This window comes from Phocoena phocoena, chromosome 10, assembly GCF_963924675.1.
Source record: "Phocoena phocoena chromosome 10, mPhoPho1.1, whole genome shotgun sequence".
Taxonomy (NCBI): Eukaryota; Metazoa; Chordata; class Mammalia; order Artiodactyla; family Phocoenidae; genus Phocoena; species Phocoena phocoena.
Genome location: NC_089228.1, coordinates 25493467 through 25510133, shown reverse-complemented (window position 1 = coordinate 25510133; position 16667 = coordinate 25493467). Strand labels below are relative to the sequence as shown.

The 16667-nt window shown below is 45.4% G+C and overlaps 1 protein-coding gene across 1 annotated transcript in view; it reads right to left on the bottom strand.

Moving 5' to 3' along the window:
• The window catches only part of PRICKLE2 (prickle planar cell polarity protein 2), a 339199-nt gene extending 323483 nt beyond the window's left edge, over window positions 1-15716 (bottom strand). Inside the window, exon 1 of the mRNA XM_065885383.1 lies at window positions 15661-15716. The gene's annotated coding sequence lies outside the window, so the exon portion shown is untranslated. The remainder of the gene's footprint in view (window positions 1-15660) is intronic.
• Window positions 15717-16667: the final 951 nt, after the last annotated feature.

The following is a 16667-nucleotide window of genomic DNA, read 5'->3' as shown; positions in this document are numbered from 1 at the left end:
TTTTGAAGGTAATATTTCTAAGGAAGAACTACACAATGTATATGAGGACAACCAGCACTGTCTATCACATTGAGAAATCACAAAAGAATGATACATACATATCTTATTTTTTTCTTGAAATACATAACCATACATTCACTTATAGTGGGCAAGGGAATTTTGCTTATGGGTTTACAGACAGAGTACCTTATACTTCCCCCATAAAACACACCTATAATGCATCTTCTTCAATTTCCAGTTCAGATTTTTTGTTTTATGGGGGTTTGGGGGTTTGTTTTTGTTTTCTTAGAGTAGTGTCAGAACTTAAAGATATTGTCCAAAAAAAAAAAACAAAAAAACCTAAGTCCTTTTACAATTTCTGCCTCTTTTCCAATCTTTTATAATTGTTTTAGGCCATTTCCAAGCATTCAGCTTAATTTTCATAGAAATAACAGCTCCTTTTTCTTCTCACATTCATATTTCATGGGTTTATGTAGGTAACTTACCCAACTATAGTAGCAGGTCTAACTGGCGTAAGTAGTGTCGGCAACAAACAAATTCACCCTTGGTAAATATACAACTCCACAACACAACTAGAGCGACCAGAAGAGTGAGAACATCCTGAAAAGGATGGCTTCTCCAGCAAAGGGACTGACTGAAAAATTTCTCCTAAATTTCTTCTTGCCCAAATCTCCTCAGTTGGCTATTTGAGCAGGAATAGTAATATTATTGCTATTCGTAGTAATAATACTCCCTAGTAATACTATCACCATGTATTAATGAGGATGGGGCCTTTCCCATTCTACAATCTATCTCCCTCAATCTACAGATGAGGGGAACTGAGGTCCAGAGAAATTAACTAAGTTTCCAAACATCAGAGGTGTACGAAGCACTTCCCAAAGGCCCTTGCTGCTTACTACACTTTCCACTGCTTCTCACTGGGGGAGAATGGCACTGGCATTCAGAATAGGATCACATTCACTGTGATGGAACAATCTCACAGACCACGGAAGAGTTAACATCCTGGTCCCCAGCCTACTAAATGCCACTGGCAACACTCCCAAGTCATCATGACAAGAAAACAGAAATGTACCCCTGAGTGGCCAAATGTCCACATCCCTGGATGTAGAAGTGATGTTTTGATGCTGTAGATAGCATAATCTTTTATTTGTTGTTTTCCTGTCATTTCTTGGATCACACTAGCACAGCTATGGGTCTTGTTTATACCCATGGACAACTCCAAATCCTAAGGAATCTTAAAAGTCTTTTAATCTTCTTGACAGAAGTCAACAAAGCTTAGCCCAAACGTGAGTATGCATACTACTTTAACATTTCCCAGGAAAAGAGATGCTATAGTTCATTGAACACAGACATCACAATTCTCCCCAAACATATTTTCTAACAGCTATACATACTGGACTCACAAATAAACGGAAACATTAGAAATGGTAACATTACTAAGAAAACAAATGATACCTTCTCATACACCTGCCTGATGAGATCCTTTGCCCAATCTTCTGAGTCATTTGATGATTTTCTTATTAGAGCCATTTTCACATCTTAAAAACTTAGGCCTCTATCATATCTGTTCTAATTTATTTTCAATTTTCTTTTGACAATTTCAAAATTATTTCATCTCAAAATAACCCATCTTCCTTTATGACGTCCAGGTTTCCTATCATCCATTCATTTATTCATTCACTCAACAAATCCTGGTGGGTATTTTGCTATGCACTAGATATTTTTCTGGGTACTGGAGAATTTAACAAGAGAAACATGGAACAAAATACCCTCGTGCAGTTTAAATTCTTGCGTAGGCTAAGGTAACTTCATCGAGGTTGACAAGGAAGGCCAGATATGCATTACAAGTATGTCAGGTATTGGTAGATGTTCTGGGGGGAGAAAAAAAAAAGAAGTCAGAGGAAGGGAAAAGGGAGTGACCTGAGTACTATTTTAGGATGGTCAAGGAACAATGCTTTAAGGAAACAGCATTGGAGGAGAGATCTGGAAGGAAGCAAGGGAACAAAACTGATGGATACCTGGGGGGCCGGTCGTGGGGGAGGTCCCAGCAAAAGCAGACGCCCCAAGGTGAGAATACGTCTGCTGTATTTGGGGACCAGTAAGGTGGCCAGTGCAGCTAGAGGCGAGTAAGAGAAAAAGGAAGAGCAAATGCTTGAACTTGGATATGCTTTTTTTTTTTTTTTTTTTTTTTTTGCGGTACGCGGGCCTTTCACTGTTGTGGCCTCTCCCGTTGCAGAGCACAGGCTCTGGACGCGCAGGCTCAGCGGCCATGGCTCACGGGCCCAGCTGCTCCGTGGCATGTGGGATCTTCCCGGACCGGGGCACGAACCCGTGTCCCCCGCATCGGCAGGTGGACTCTCAACCACTGCGCCACCAGGGAAGCCCTGGATACGCTTTTTACTCTCTAAACTTGTAAAAGCATTTGTCCATAATCAAATTTTAATTTTTTTTTTTTTTTTTTTTGGCTGTGTTGGGTCTTCGTTGCTGCGTGCAGGCTTTCTCTTGTTGTGGTGCGTGGGCTTCTCATTGTGGTGGCTTCTCTTTGTTGAGGAGCACGGGCTCTAGGCGTGCGGGCTTCAGTAGTTGTGGCTCGTGGGCTCTAGAGCGCAGGCTCAGTAGTTGTGGCGCACGGGCCTAGCTGCTCCACGGCATGTGGGATCCTCCCAGACCAGGGCTCGAACCCGTGTCCCCTGCCTTGGCAGGTGGATTCCCAATACTGTGCCACCAGGGAAGCCCCTCAAATTTTAATGTTCTTTGAAAGTTTTGGGTTAATCTTTTTATTCTAAATGGGAAGCTGCTTGTCCTAGCACCATTTATTGAATCTTTCCCAACTGCTTTTATATGTCACCTTTACCATAGTCCACTGTCCCACAATACTTGGGTCAATTTTTGGAGATTTTCTAGTCTGTCACAGGAATCTATTCCTGCTCCAATACCATACTATTTTCATTTCTGTAGCCTTATAATGTATTTTACTATCTGGTGGGGCTAGAACATTTCATTAATCTCTAGTCATCTTCACAGATACCAGACCTTGGCTGGTTCTACATTCCAGCTGATGAAAGAGCTTAAAAACCACTTTATTAAATTCCATGGTGATAAGAAAGAGGAAGAAGCCAAGAATCTACTAAAGCTTAAGTAGCAGGTGGGGACCTTCTTTCCCATCTAAACTCCTAGCCCTCAACATCAGTACCAACCATGTAAGAGTAACCTACACTACTTTGTGATAAAAAAGCATATGGACTGTTGCACTGGACAGTCACTGAAATCGTGTTTATCTGGTGTGATAAACTGATGTGACTATAGAAGTCCTGGAGGGCTGGGCTATGGTGTTGACTGACGGTTCTCAAACTGTGTTCCCTGGACCAGCAGCAGAAACAACAGCAGCACCTAATTTATTAGATGTAAGTTATAAGCACCAACCGAGATCTAATGAATGGGAAACTCTGAAGGGGGAGAGGAGCAGCCCTCCAGGTGATTCTGATGAATACGGAAGTGTGAAAACTATGATTTAGAATCAATAAGAATCAATAAGAATCCTCTGGAGCCAGGCACATAATATAGTGTTCAAGAGCCCAAACAGCAGTCAGGGTTGTAAGATTTAACCTTGGTTTGAGTACTAACTAGCTGCGTGACCTTGGGAAACTAACTCACTTGCAGGCTCTCCGTTTCCTCATGAAACCAATGTGGACGATGGTGTTTCTCTCATAACAGGTTTCAAGAATTAAATAAGACTACAAGAAACACGCTTAGAACATAATGTCCCTAGCACATTGTAAATGTTCAATTCATGATAGCTAAATGATGATAAAAAAATCATAATCTGCTTTCGTTTTTATTTCACGTAATTTATTCTGAAAAGCCTAAATCCATTCATGCTGGATTTAAGACAACAGGGAATGAGGAAGTACAATTAATGTTATAGTTTTTCTGACTGTGTTTACCGAGAAGCAGCACGGGGCAAGGGGGTGTAAGGATGGGGGAGGGATAGAGTGAGTCAGCTCCGGCAGGATTTTGTGGGACCTATTTCTAGGATGATGAAGAATTTCCTTTTCTAAGGAAGCCCACTTTTTTCCCCTTTCAGAGCGAATCGGTTATACAGCCTAGAGATTAATTAAAAGGCCCTAGGGCGAGAAGCTCTTCCCACAAATAACTGTCCACACACTACCACTTCATTTCCTATACATCTCCCTGGCAAGGCCCAACAAAAGCTCAAAGAAGATGGATGGACTTCATAGGGTGACCCTGGGGTCAACTGATTCAGACAGCTGAATTCATCAATATGGGCAGCAAATTCCACCTCAGAGTTCCCTCTGCTAAGAGCAGCTTGTACAATCCTGTCCTGTTGCAAACATTTAACTGGCCCAGAAAAGACAAGTAAGTTGTATTTCCCACAAAGGTGCCCCGGAGTCAAGGCCCTCCCACACCACTGTACTTTCCCAAATAACACGTTTAGAAAGTCCAAATTGGACACACTGCTTACAGACATGAAACTATGTATATATATTTACATATATATGTGTATATATATATATATATGCTTTACTTCCAGAATCATTATAATGGGTTGAATAGTGGTCCCTTCAAACATCCTCCTGGAATCTCTAAATGTGATCTCATTTAGAAAAGAGTCTTTGTAGACATAATTAAGTTGATGAAATCATTCTAGATTAGGGTAGGCCCAAATCCAATGACAAGCCCTTCGAAGAGAAGGGGACAGAAACCCAGAGGAAGAACACTATGTGGTGACAGATGCAGAGAACAGAGTGACACATCTGGAAGCCACGAAGGCCAAGCACTGCCAAGAGTCCCCAGAAGCTAAGACAGGCAAGGGATGGATTCTCCCTCAGAGCCAAAAGAGGGAACGAACCCTGCCGACACCTTGATTTTAGACTTTCAGCCTTCAGAACTGTAAGAGGATCCATTTTGTTGTCTGAACCCACAGAGTTTGTAGTAATTTGTTTCAGCAGCTCTAGAAAACTAGTACAACTACATAAAACTCTACCATAAAGAAACTAGACTAGAAGGAAATCACACCCTAAAGCTAAGAGGTCTATACTCCTTCCTCTTTATGTGATGGAGTTAATGCTCTTTTTTTAAAAGATAAATCATTGGACATTGCTGAATTTTCCAAATTGTCTACACTGTACACTTATGCAACTGGATCAAAATGAATGTAAAATAATAAATAAAACTGCCTTAAACTGTTATCACCAGGATTTTGAAGTTTAAAAAAAATTATCCAAAATCCCTTGCAGGTGGACACATCTATTAAATGCTTTTGTCTCCCAGAGCAGAGGAAAACATACGTATGTGTCCTTCCCTGTCGCTCCAAATATTCCAGACCCAAGATGATGGAGACTCTCCCAGATATCTACTGTCTCCAAATCTGGGACTTCTTAAAGATGAAAGAAGCCTGTCGTTATGATTTCCAAACAACTAAGTCGCTGGAGAAGCTCCAAAGGCCCAGTCATCAAGGATGCAAATGACAGGAGCACTCCTGGGTGCCTGATTGCGGAACAAAAGACTTTGAGAAATCATATTATTAGAGTCATTTCATAGTGTCGTTGAAGAAAGAAAACACCTGCATTCTTTTAAAAAGTCCCCGGAAAAAAAAAAAAAAAAAAAAAAAGTCCCCGGGAGGCCTAATTCCTCAGCACGCAAACTTGGAGGACCCGCTCTGGGTGTTACATGTACACATCGTGAGTCAGTTTTCAAGAATTGTGAAAGCAGTTTCTGCACCACCAAGTATTTACCAAACATAAAATCAAATAATGTTCTCATTAAATGCCTTCCGACAGTCAAATGTGCTTGGGTCTATTTTGCAACGTGGTGTCAGAATTGTTAAAGCAATGGGGAGCAGAAGTTTAAAAACAGGTCCAAAGACTGGATAATGACCATTTTCTTTATTTTTAGCTTGTTTAGACCTCAAATTGGCTGCTGAAGGGATGCACTGTTAACTCCCTCCCTTGACTAATCCCTTTGGTGGAGGTTTCCTCTAGGAAACATGCAAATGGCATTTCTGAAGGATGCCCCCCACCTGCCTGCTTTCACAAACTCCCCAGAGCCCCCAATTTAACACCAAAGCTATAAACAAGCTGAATGGAGCCTCCTTTAATGTATGCGGATCTGATCAGAAAATTGCAAGTAGCCTTTTACTGGAAATCGCATTATATTTAATTCAATTTCTCACCTTTCAGACACCCCAGTAAGCTCAACACCACACCCTCTAATTTTATAGGAGTTTCACCTTTAAGACCCCAGCCTCAAGTAAACCAACTAGCCTAGGGTTCTCCAGATATCTGACAACAGTTAGATCTCATCCCTAGGCCAGTGAGAATACAAGATTCTGTTTTTGCCAAGGTACTGTTTTATATTTAGACCAGCAGGGTCAAAATGACAAAGCTTAAGAGTCTCTCTTGGTTAAAGAAGTTGTGATCTCAAGCCCTCAAGACCTGGTGTTGAATCCTGACTCCACTACTTATTATTTGCACGACCTACGGCATGTTACCTAACTTCCCTGGGCTTCAGTTTCTTCAGATTTAGAAAGGAGCAGATAAAGTACATGCCTCACAAAATTGTTCTGAGGGTGACAAGAGGTGATGCATGAAAGAAGCCAAGCACACAGCAGGTCCTCAGTCATATCAGCTCCATCCCAAGAGTATCTCCAGGACAGGGAGGATTTAGCTGCTTGGATGTTTTGCTTATTAGCACAGCTGTTCCCACCAAGTGGCACCTTTATTCCAATCTGCCATTCTTATCATCCTTCCCATAGTACATATTCCCTCACTCACTCCTTCAAATCAGCAGCCACAACATCAGACGAATATAGCGGGAAGCCAGGAATGTAAATGGGTGAGGCAGGTCAGGTAAACAATAGGGAATGGTGGGGATTGTGGAAAAAGCTGAACACGTGTGTTCTATCTAAAACAATGGAAGGAATACGAATTGCCCGAAATTTTCATAATTTTTTCATTATTCTAGAGAAAACCTTAAATCTGAATTTTTACCCAAAATATCACAGGTTGGCAACTAATCAAAATTTTAAATCCTGTATAATGTCAACAAAATGTAGGTACAGTCCAGGTCTTATCTCAGGAGTTTCCAGGGTATCATCTTGGGTTCAAATATTGTATAAATATCCTTGTTTCTCATGGCTTAGAAAAGGAAGCTTCTGCTTAAGGACTGGTGACTGTGCAAATGGAAGTGTTTAGCATGGCACACTAGGCGCCACAAAAATTCATACTTATTAAGCAGGCTTGGGTAAAATGAATTAAGCACTGCCTTGATGATGTGTGATTTTCACCTTGGACATGAATTTTCATGGGTGCCAGGCACAAAAAAGCCCCTTTTCATATACTGACCCCAAGGGCAGCGTCTAACTGTCGTCTTCCTATTATACGTTGCAAATTGTTTTTACAAACATCATATGCATATTTCACTTAAGCAAAGAGACTGTGAGCGTATAAGGTCCAATTCTTCTAAACTCCACTTCATCTAAAGTGTACATGTCCCCAGGTGTGTCTGTGATGAGCCATATGAATCTGCTATTCCACCAGGAAGTCTCATTCCTTTAGACCCTAAATCCTCACATCAGGGGGGACTCGACTCTTATCTCTTCTGAATTAAGGCCCTAAGACAAGAATCATCACCCCCATTTTTAGCAAGTGAAGGGCTGTGCCTCACGGTGGGGAAGTGACTTGTTCTGTCACATAACCTACAATTGTCAGGGCCGTGAACCCAGGTGTTCTTGCTTCCTATCTAATTCTGTTTCCATTAACCCTTCTTCCAACCACAAACGTATATGGAGCCCACGTTACGCATCACGCCCAATGAGGCACAATGCACACATTATCCCATTTAACTCTCACAATAACCACGTAAGATAACCTCATGGTAATAAGTAATACTATTCCCACACTGCAGATGAGAAAACAAAGAAAGGCTCAGAAAGGTTAAGTCACCTTCCTAAGGATACTCAGCCTGTAAGAGGCAGAACCAAGACTACAGTTCCAGCAAAGTATCTTCAAAGCCTGTCCCTTTAAGGTTACACAGCTAGAATGCTCCCCCAGCAGCCCTTACAAGCTTCATAGAAATTTTTATGACACTGCCTAGAAATACACATTTCTTCCCAGAGTTCAACCCCCACGGCTCTCTCATATAGAATGCAGGTAGAATCCTTTTGATCACAAAATGCTCAATGATCTAGGAATCATTCCCTTTAGGGAATGCTCCCTCAGTTCACAGGAAATTCCCTCTGGGATACTCATTAATCGCAGAGTTAAAGGATAATCTTCCAGCTTTTTGAGACCACAAAATAACGAACTCATTAGATTCCCCTCATCCCACCAACCCTAAACAACAGAAGCATAAGGATGAATAACAACCTTTCAACAGAATGTGGATATCGCTTTGGGAATTAAAGACAAATAAAATGTGTTTTGGAAAACAAGATGACTGACATCAGTGCTCTGTGTTTTCTCACTATTCATCAGGTACAAATTGTCACTCAGGGTGATTAAACAAGAATTAATTGTCAGGTTGCTCCACAAGCTGAGATGTTTCAAAGTTTCAGCCCAAAGAAAACACACAAATACACTCCAATTTTTTAAGGAATGGGGGTGGAAGTTGGCAACATCTCTTTGGAGGATAATTTGACAAGAGCTCCACAACAGCATTTCGTAGCATAAGAAAAGCTATTGTCATGTGGTGTATAATGAGGAACAAGGGAAAACAGCCAAAGCAGCCATGAACCAAAAATAGTTAATTCAATGATAACCCACATACTGGATTCTAAAAGCTAATAAATATATTAGATCTTTATGTCCTTTATACACGGACATATAAAGATGTCCAAAACATATTTCTATTTTTTTTTTTTTTCTTTTCGCTGTACGCGGGCCTCTCACTGTTGTGGCCTCTCCCGTTGCGGAGCACAGACTCCGGACGCGCAGGCTCAGCGGCCATGGCTCACGGGCCCAGCCGCTCCGCAGCATGTGGGATCTTCCCGGACCGTGGCACGAACCCGTGTCCCCTGCATCGGCAGGTGGACTCTCAACCACTGCGCCACCAGGGAAGCCCTAAAACGTACTTCTAAGTAAGAAAAAAGTAAGCTATAAAAGACCATATGTGGAATGTGTATTTTCTATAAAATCTTGTTAATAAATAATTTGAATGAATCTGAAGAAATAAATCCCAAGCCATAAACAACATATATTTCTAGCTGTGGAGGTGAGTAAACTGTTTCTGTACAGGGCCAGCTAGTAAATACTTTCAGTTCTGTGGACCATGAGGGTTGTCTCAACTACTCAATTCTGCTACTGTAAAAGCAGCCGTAGATGATGCTAAATGAATAGGCATGGCTGTGTTCCATTCAAACTTTATTTATGGACTTAAAATTGAAATTTTGTGTAATTTTTTTTTTTTTTTAATTTTTGGCTGTGTTGGGTCTTCGTTGCTGTGCGTGGGCTTTCTCTAGTTGCCAGAGCAGGGGCTACTCTTCGTTGCGGTGCGCGGGCTTCTCCTTGTGGTGGCTTCTCTTGTTGTGGAGCACGGGTTCTAGGCGCACGAGCTTTGGCAATTGCAGCACGCAGGCTCAGTAGTTGTGGCTCACAGGCTCTAGAGTGCAGGCTCTTTAGTTGTGGCGCACGGGCTTAGCTGCTCCGCGGCATGTGGAATCTTCCTGGACCAGGGCTTGAACCCGTGTCCCCTGCATTGGCAGGCAGATTCTTAACCACTGCGCCACCACGGAAGCCTGTGATTTTTAAATCTTTTATAATAGCCATGTCTTATTTCAAAATCAGAGATAATACAGATACTTTGGGATGAACATACATATTTCCTCAAAAGAAAAACCTCTATTTAGGTGCTTCAGGTTCTACCGGGCATATTATCAAATGCTAATGACATAAGGAAGGTGAGCCAACCAGCATCTCTTAGCTGCTAAGCATCTTTCCCTACCTAGAGGATTCCAAGAATTTCTTAGGCGCAAGCACGTGGACACGCACACGCACACGCACCCCACCTCCTTTTTTTCCCCTTTTCTTGGCACACCAGTTGACTGAGACAGTGGTTTTTCCTGCCCAAGCAAAAAAAATCAGTGGGAACCCATTTCTCAGCCAAATTACAACCACTAAAGGAAACCAGGCCAGCATCTCCCCAAGTTACCACCTCAGTCATCAATCAACACAATTACCAGGGCAACTAAGGAAAGATGCTTTTCAAGGCGCAGTCCTGGCTGACCCAGTGAGCGCTGCTTGGGGAACAGCCGCTCAGAGGCCAAGCATCCTGCCTGGAAAGGCGGCCGTTGTCCCCAGACTAACCACTCTGCATAATTAAAATGACTTCACAAGGCTACCATTGCTCTGGGCTTTCCATATCAGCCGCTCATCAAAGCGCAACTCCGGGAGGCTTGTTCTGAAAGCCAGCCTTTTAATGCAAGAGTCAAATCTACATTTATCAGCAAAGCTGAAACGTTAAAGGGATTACAAGGAGCTTAGAATCCACCGGCGGTTCATTGATCTGGTCTTGCCAGCCTCATCTCCACATGCCCTTTAGAAATGGCTTTAGTCTGTTCCCTGGTTCTTTGGTTGCCTTTGATTTCAGCACCATTCTCAACCAGGTTGGAGGGGATGTTTCCTTTAGCTCTGAACCTCCCAAAAGGTTCTCAGATTCCTTTCTTCTAAAACTAAGAGAAGCTACTTGCATATTCCCTTACTAGTGGTATAGACCCGGAGTCGGCAAACATTTTCTGTAAATGGACAGAGTAAATGTTTTTGGCTTTGTAAACTGTACGTTCTCTGTTTCAAGTACTCAACTCTACTGCCGTAGGTCAAAACCAGCCACGGACAATATGTAAATAAGTGGGAGTGACTCTGTTCAGATAAGGATTTATGGGCACTAAAATTTGAATTTCATAGACCTTGCATATGTCATGAAATAATATTCTTTTGATTTTTTTTCCAACCATTAAAAAAATGTTAAAACCATGCATGGCTTATGAATCATACAAAACAGGTGAAGGGTCTGATTTGGCCGGCAGGACCAAATAGGAGTTTGCCAACTCCTATTATAAGCATGTCCCAGGACCGGAAGCATCAGCATCACCTGGGAGCTTGTTAAAAAATGCAGCATCTTAGTCCTCTGCCCTCAAGCCTGTTGAATCAGAATCTGCATTTGAACAAGATCCCCTGGTGAGTCATATGCCAGCCAAGTTTGAGAATTTCTGGTCCAGAACACAGAATTTTCAAGTCTGACAGGGTTGGAAGTCAGACAGCCCCACTGACTAAGGGGCTGCAGAACCTTAGGCAAGTTATTTAACCTGAGACTCACTTTCCTTAACTATCAGAAGGGGTGTAAATAATTGCACCCAACTCCAAGGACTGCTGCAAGTGAAAGATTGGAAGCATGTGAGACACTCCCCTGGCAGTGTCAACGCTTTAACAATGGCAGCTAATATGACAGAAGATATTGTTATTTTTTTAATATGATTTTTGGAGAGATGAGAATACTCATTTAGGGTTCACAATTTCCAATCACTTCCAGGACCTGACAGGTCACCTAAGTGTTTGAAGAGGTCCCCGAATGCGACTGGAATGTTGGTGGCTGGGGTGAGTCAAGGTCACATCCATCTAAAGGGAGACCTCTTGTGTGCTGCCACATAGGAAGGTCGGCCCCATGTTACCACATCTTTGGATTCTTCAAGAGAAGCTGGAAACCTGGATTTTCATGTTAGAAAAAGCCCCTCATTTAATGCACTGTGCGGACCAAACAAAACCCATCCACAGGCTGGATGGGAGCCCAGGGCCTCTAGTCTGTGACCTCTGCCTTAGAATAGAGAAGTCACAAGAGGCAGGGAGTCACAGGGAAACCAGCCTGGGTTTTAGAGCCAATTCCTAGCTTCATTCTCAGTAGCCAGGAGACCTTGGGCCACTGTTTGAACAACTGTGAGCCTCAGTTTCTCATCAGGAAAATCACCACATCTGCCTCATCGGTTCTGGTGAGGATGCAACAGAAATGTACGTCTCAATAAAAATGCGGGGAGACAGCTCTGGACAGAGTAAGTACACACACAGCCTTGTCACTGCTGATGCTGCTTTGGCATCATTATCATCTTTATTCCTCAGTGCCTAGGCATTCACAGGGCAAATCGTCACTGTAAAAATGGCTATCTCCCCCTCCCTGCTCCAAGTGGGTACAAACAAGCAAGTCCAATTAATCCCCACTCAGAAAGCTGTCTCGTAAGCAGAGTACACTAAGTGCCTAGTTATTAATGATTTTCTTCTGGCCGCAGTCCACAAAGATGCCTTAATCTTCCTGTTAATGAGAATTCCCTCAGCAGCCTGGCCACTGCGGGATTTGTCCTGGGCTGCCTTGAGGGGCAGCTTTTTTGGGGCCAGGTCACCTGTAGGGAGCAGTGCCCATCTTTGCTCCCCAGCTGCCCTACATCAGGTGGAGGAGAGCGCTTTGGCTGACGATTATGAGCCCTCTCCAACACATGGAACCCCTGTGGGTTTTGTTTTTCTGTGTGTGTGCTTTTTTTTTGTTGTTTGTTTTTTTAGAAATCCTAAAAATCCCCACATTTGCCATCTAAAGGTGCGGGTGACAATATAAATGGGGAAGGAGAATGAGCCCTCAGGAAAATCTCCATAAAAGATAACAGCCCTCCACAGAACCTTAGGCATCTCTGCTCACACACAGAAGCCCCAGAGGGCAGAGAGCCAGCTGGCTGAAGCGGTGCCAGGTGTTGTAACTCAGCTTTCCTCAATCTTTGCCCTGCACATGAATCAGCTGGGGATCTTGTTAAGGCCTAAAGTCAGATTCAGCAAGTCCAGGGCAGGGCCTGAGACTTCACATTTCTAACAGGCTCCCGTGAGACGGTGATGCTGCCGGTTCCTGCCTCAGGTTTGAATCAACAGGACCCTCCCTCCCTTGCTTCATCTAAGTCTCTGTGCAAATGTCACCTCCTCAGAGAGTCCTCTCTGGACCACCTTATCTAAATTGTAATTATTTGTTGAATGAGGGCAGGAATCCTGTCTATTTTGTTCTTTGCCGTATCCCCGGCACAGCGGAGCACCTGGCACCAGCAGGCCCTCAAATATTTGTTCAGTGGAGAGATCCCAGCGTGACGGCTGAGGAAAATGCAACTCAGGGAGCCTGAGTCTTTCGCCCAAGGTCACACAGCTTGGCAAAACCAGAGCAAGACCACAGCCCTGCTCTCTCTGGACTTCAAAGCCCCAGCTCTCTCCAGCACACCAGAAAGGGAAGCAAAGTTTGTTTACAACCCGCTTCCTCCCAAGAACTTCAGTACCTTCAGTGCTGCAAGCAGGAACGCGAGTCCATTCTACTTTTAGGAGCCGCCTGCTGTGTGGACAATGGTTGGGAGGGGGAGCATGTAGAAGCAGAGGGACGAGCTGACACCCATGAGCCGTAATATTTAGGGTGCCTTGGTACTTGGGGGCAAAGGCCTTTGGTCTCCTTGCAACAGACCAAAGGCAGCCTTTCAGCCTGTGTCAGGCTAGCCTTTCCTCCTATCCGGATACAACTGTCTCTCCCGGGGGCTCAGAGTGCCCCCCGCCCCCAGTCAGAGGAGTGGAAACGGAGCATACTGTGGATTTCAAACTGCCAAAAAGAATATTGTACAATAACCCAGAAATGGCTGTTCCCCTTCTCTAAAAGGTCACCCAAAACATGCCCATTAGGGAAAAGGAGGGGGCAAAAAGCAAGGATCTGCTTCCTTTCCAGCAATGGGTGGAAACACCATAAAAACCGCATTCATGGAGGCTTTTCTGCCGCTAGTGAAGAAACTGCTTCCGCACGAAAACCCATCTCAGCCTCATGAAAGGCTCTTTCCGAAAGAAAGGCTCCATAATGGGCTGAAAATCAAACGCTCGTTTTCCCCTCACAAAACCAGCTGGGTTAAAACGGCTTAAGGGGCTCTAAGAAGCTGTGGTCATGACAGTCTAAAGTGACCGGGGGACACCCAGCAGCCTCAAGCGAGCTAGTTATGATTCCTCCAGGGCAACAGCTGAGAGGAAGCTAAAAATAATTGACAAAGTCGCTAATGTTTATTGTGTGCCCGGTATGGAGCAAACAACGTGTTTTCAATATCTCATTTCATCCCTACAATAAAGCTGTGAGGTTAAGTAGCATAATTATTTCCACTCAACGGAAGAGGGAAACTGAGAACTAGGGACAGTGACTGGCTGGAGGTCAGAGGTCACAGAGACCGAAAGGAGGGGCACCTGGGTACACACGCACACTGTACCACTGCCCCACAGGCCTCTGGTCAGAAGTTGACCCAAAGGCTCCAGAGTAGGGGAGGAGCCGGAAATCACTCTCCTGTTCATCACTCTGCCTTTCCCACCCCCATTAGAGCACAAGATGGTTCAAACAGGAAGCAATCAGCACCGTCACACAGGATTTGGTTGAAAAAAATGACGCTTCTGCACCTATTCCCATGTATCGCCACTTTCACATTGGGGACACACCGGGGGCCAGTCCAGAGCACACCTATTTGGGCTACAACATCGGCAGGACTGATGGATGCCTATGTCTGCGCATTATATATTTATAAGGTCGCCCAGCCTTGCCTCTGCCACAGAAGTTATTAAATGCTAGGGAGCCATAAGGGCTGCACTCAGTGTCCTGAAACAAAGGCAAAGAGGCTGCCAGACCCATCAGAGGCAGGAACAAAAGCATTTAATTTCTGAAGGAGCCGGTTGGGAGTTTCCTTAGAACTGGGTGCCCAGCACACATGACCAACTGGGAGAAAGGAGAGAAGCACACACAGAGGAGGAAAAAAAACCAAACCAAACCACACCCAATCAAGGCAGGCTTTTCTCCCCAGTATCCAGAAACAGCATTCTTCAAAGGGACTTGGGGGGTGGCGGGGAGGAAGATGCATTAAGCAAAGAGAGAACGGGTTACATTGTTGCAGAATTTTCTCCTGCAGACGGCTTTGGCCTTTTCATGAAGTTGCCAAGAAGGATCCAACTCTTCTCTTTATATAGCCAAACAGAGGGCCTGTAAGCCTGCACCCTAACTTTTCCCAGCCGGAGCCCCAGCAGCCAGATGTACTGGGAGGGCACCCAGATCCCTTGTCCCCCAAACATAATCATTCCAATCCAGGCTGGGGCTGCCTGGAAGTCAACATTCACGGCACATTAATAAGAAACATCTGGCCACCGAAGAGGGTTGACACAGCACAGGCAGGCAGTGGTGGATTTGTGGTTGGGACCCAGAGTTACAGAGGCTGAATTAAAAACACAATTGGAAAACACCAGCTAGTCCCAGGAATCCTACACATGCTGTACCGCGGCACTTGGAAAAACTGTCGTGCCTTGAATCGCTTGGGACAGAGTGACTTAGATACACAGAAGGTGGGTGCAAAGACCCAAAACTCTCACATCAGGGAAATGCAGCCTGAGCCCGGCTCTCCTGCATTCTCAGTGTCTGGTCACCACTTCCACCTTCAATATTTGTAGCAGATGTAGTCCCACTCTTAAAAGAACAGCCTTTGCATTCTTTCCATGTGACTTACGCGTGAATTTAAAAGGCGAAAAATGTGCTTGTGTGCATATATACACATATATGACATATATATATAGATTTCCCCCCTGCAGTGGTATGTCTTTAGGAATCCCATGTAAGGGGTCCTACCTCCATTTATGCAAGGCGAACCCTGGGCACTGGTCACCACAGGCATTACATGGCTGGCCTCTCTCGATCCGCCCCAGTCCGGTCAACTTCAAAACAAAAAGACGACACAAGCATGTTTCCACCGCTGGGGCTCCCTCCAAAGCCCCACTGTGCCCCAGGCGGGACGGCCTGCCTCTCCCACCCCACCTCCTCTAATTTGACTCCGAAGCTCCTCTCCGAGGTAGGGGATTTGGGGTGGGGCGCTGCCGGTGCCCCTGGGGTGGTCTCTCGCCTGGGGAAGTCTAGGCGGGCTGTCTCTGGCGTGGGCACTAAGCCACCAAGAAATGGCCCTGGCTGGGGCTTTGTCTCCCCCAGACACCTTGGTCACGGGTTTCTAAGAAACAAAAGCAAGACCTTTCTGCTTCCCAGAGTCCCTAAGAAGCGACCATAGCGCGCTCGCCTTAGACCAGGCTAGGGCTCCCGGGAAGGGGGCAGCACGGGACACCCCAAAAAACAGCCCCAAAGTCAAGTCCGCGGCTAGAGCTCCAAGAAGCTGGAGCTTGGGAGCTGGGAATGCGACCTGCCTTAAGGGAAGGGGCAAAGGAGGGGTGCGGGGGGCGGTGACATTCAGGGTCACGGTTCCCGGTCTGGCTCTCCCCGGGACTCGGCATCCAGACTTAACCCCTTCTGCCCCTACGAGCGCTCCCGCGCGCCCGGGCCACACCCCCGCCCGCGGGGCCGGCTTACCTGGGGCCACAGGTGCGCGGCCGCCGGGCGGAAGGAGTCTGGGCTGGGGCGCTCGCGGAGGGCCGGGGTACCCGGGGATTGGCCCCGCTCGGGCGGGGCACACTCACCGAGCGGCTGGAGAGTCTTTTCCGGGAGCTCCGGCTGAACATGTCCGGGCGCCTCCTGCAAGCAGCGCCGTCCGTCGGTCCGTCCGCACCGCGGCCGCGAGGGCGGGTCGCCTGGGCGGACACCTTCGGCGGGCACCTTCGGCGGCCGGTGGGCTGTCTCCGCCTCGCAGCCCC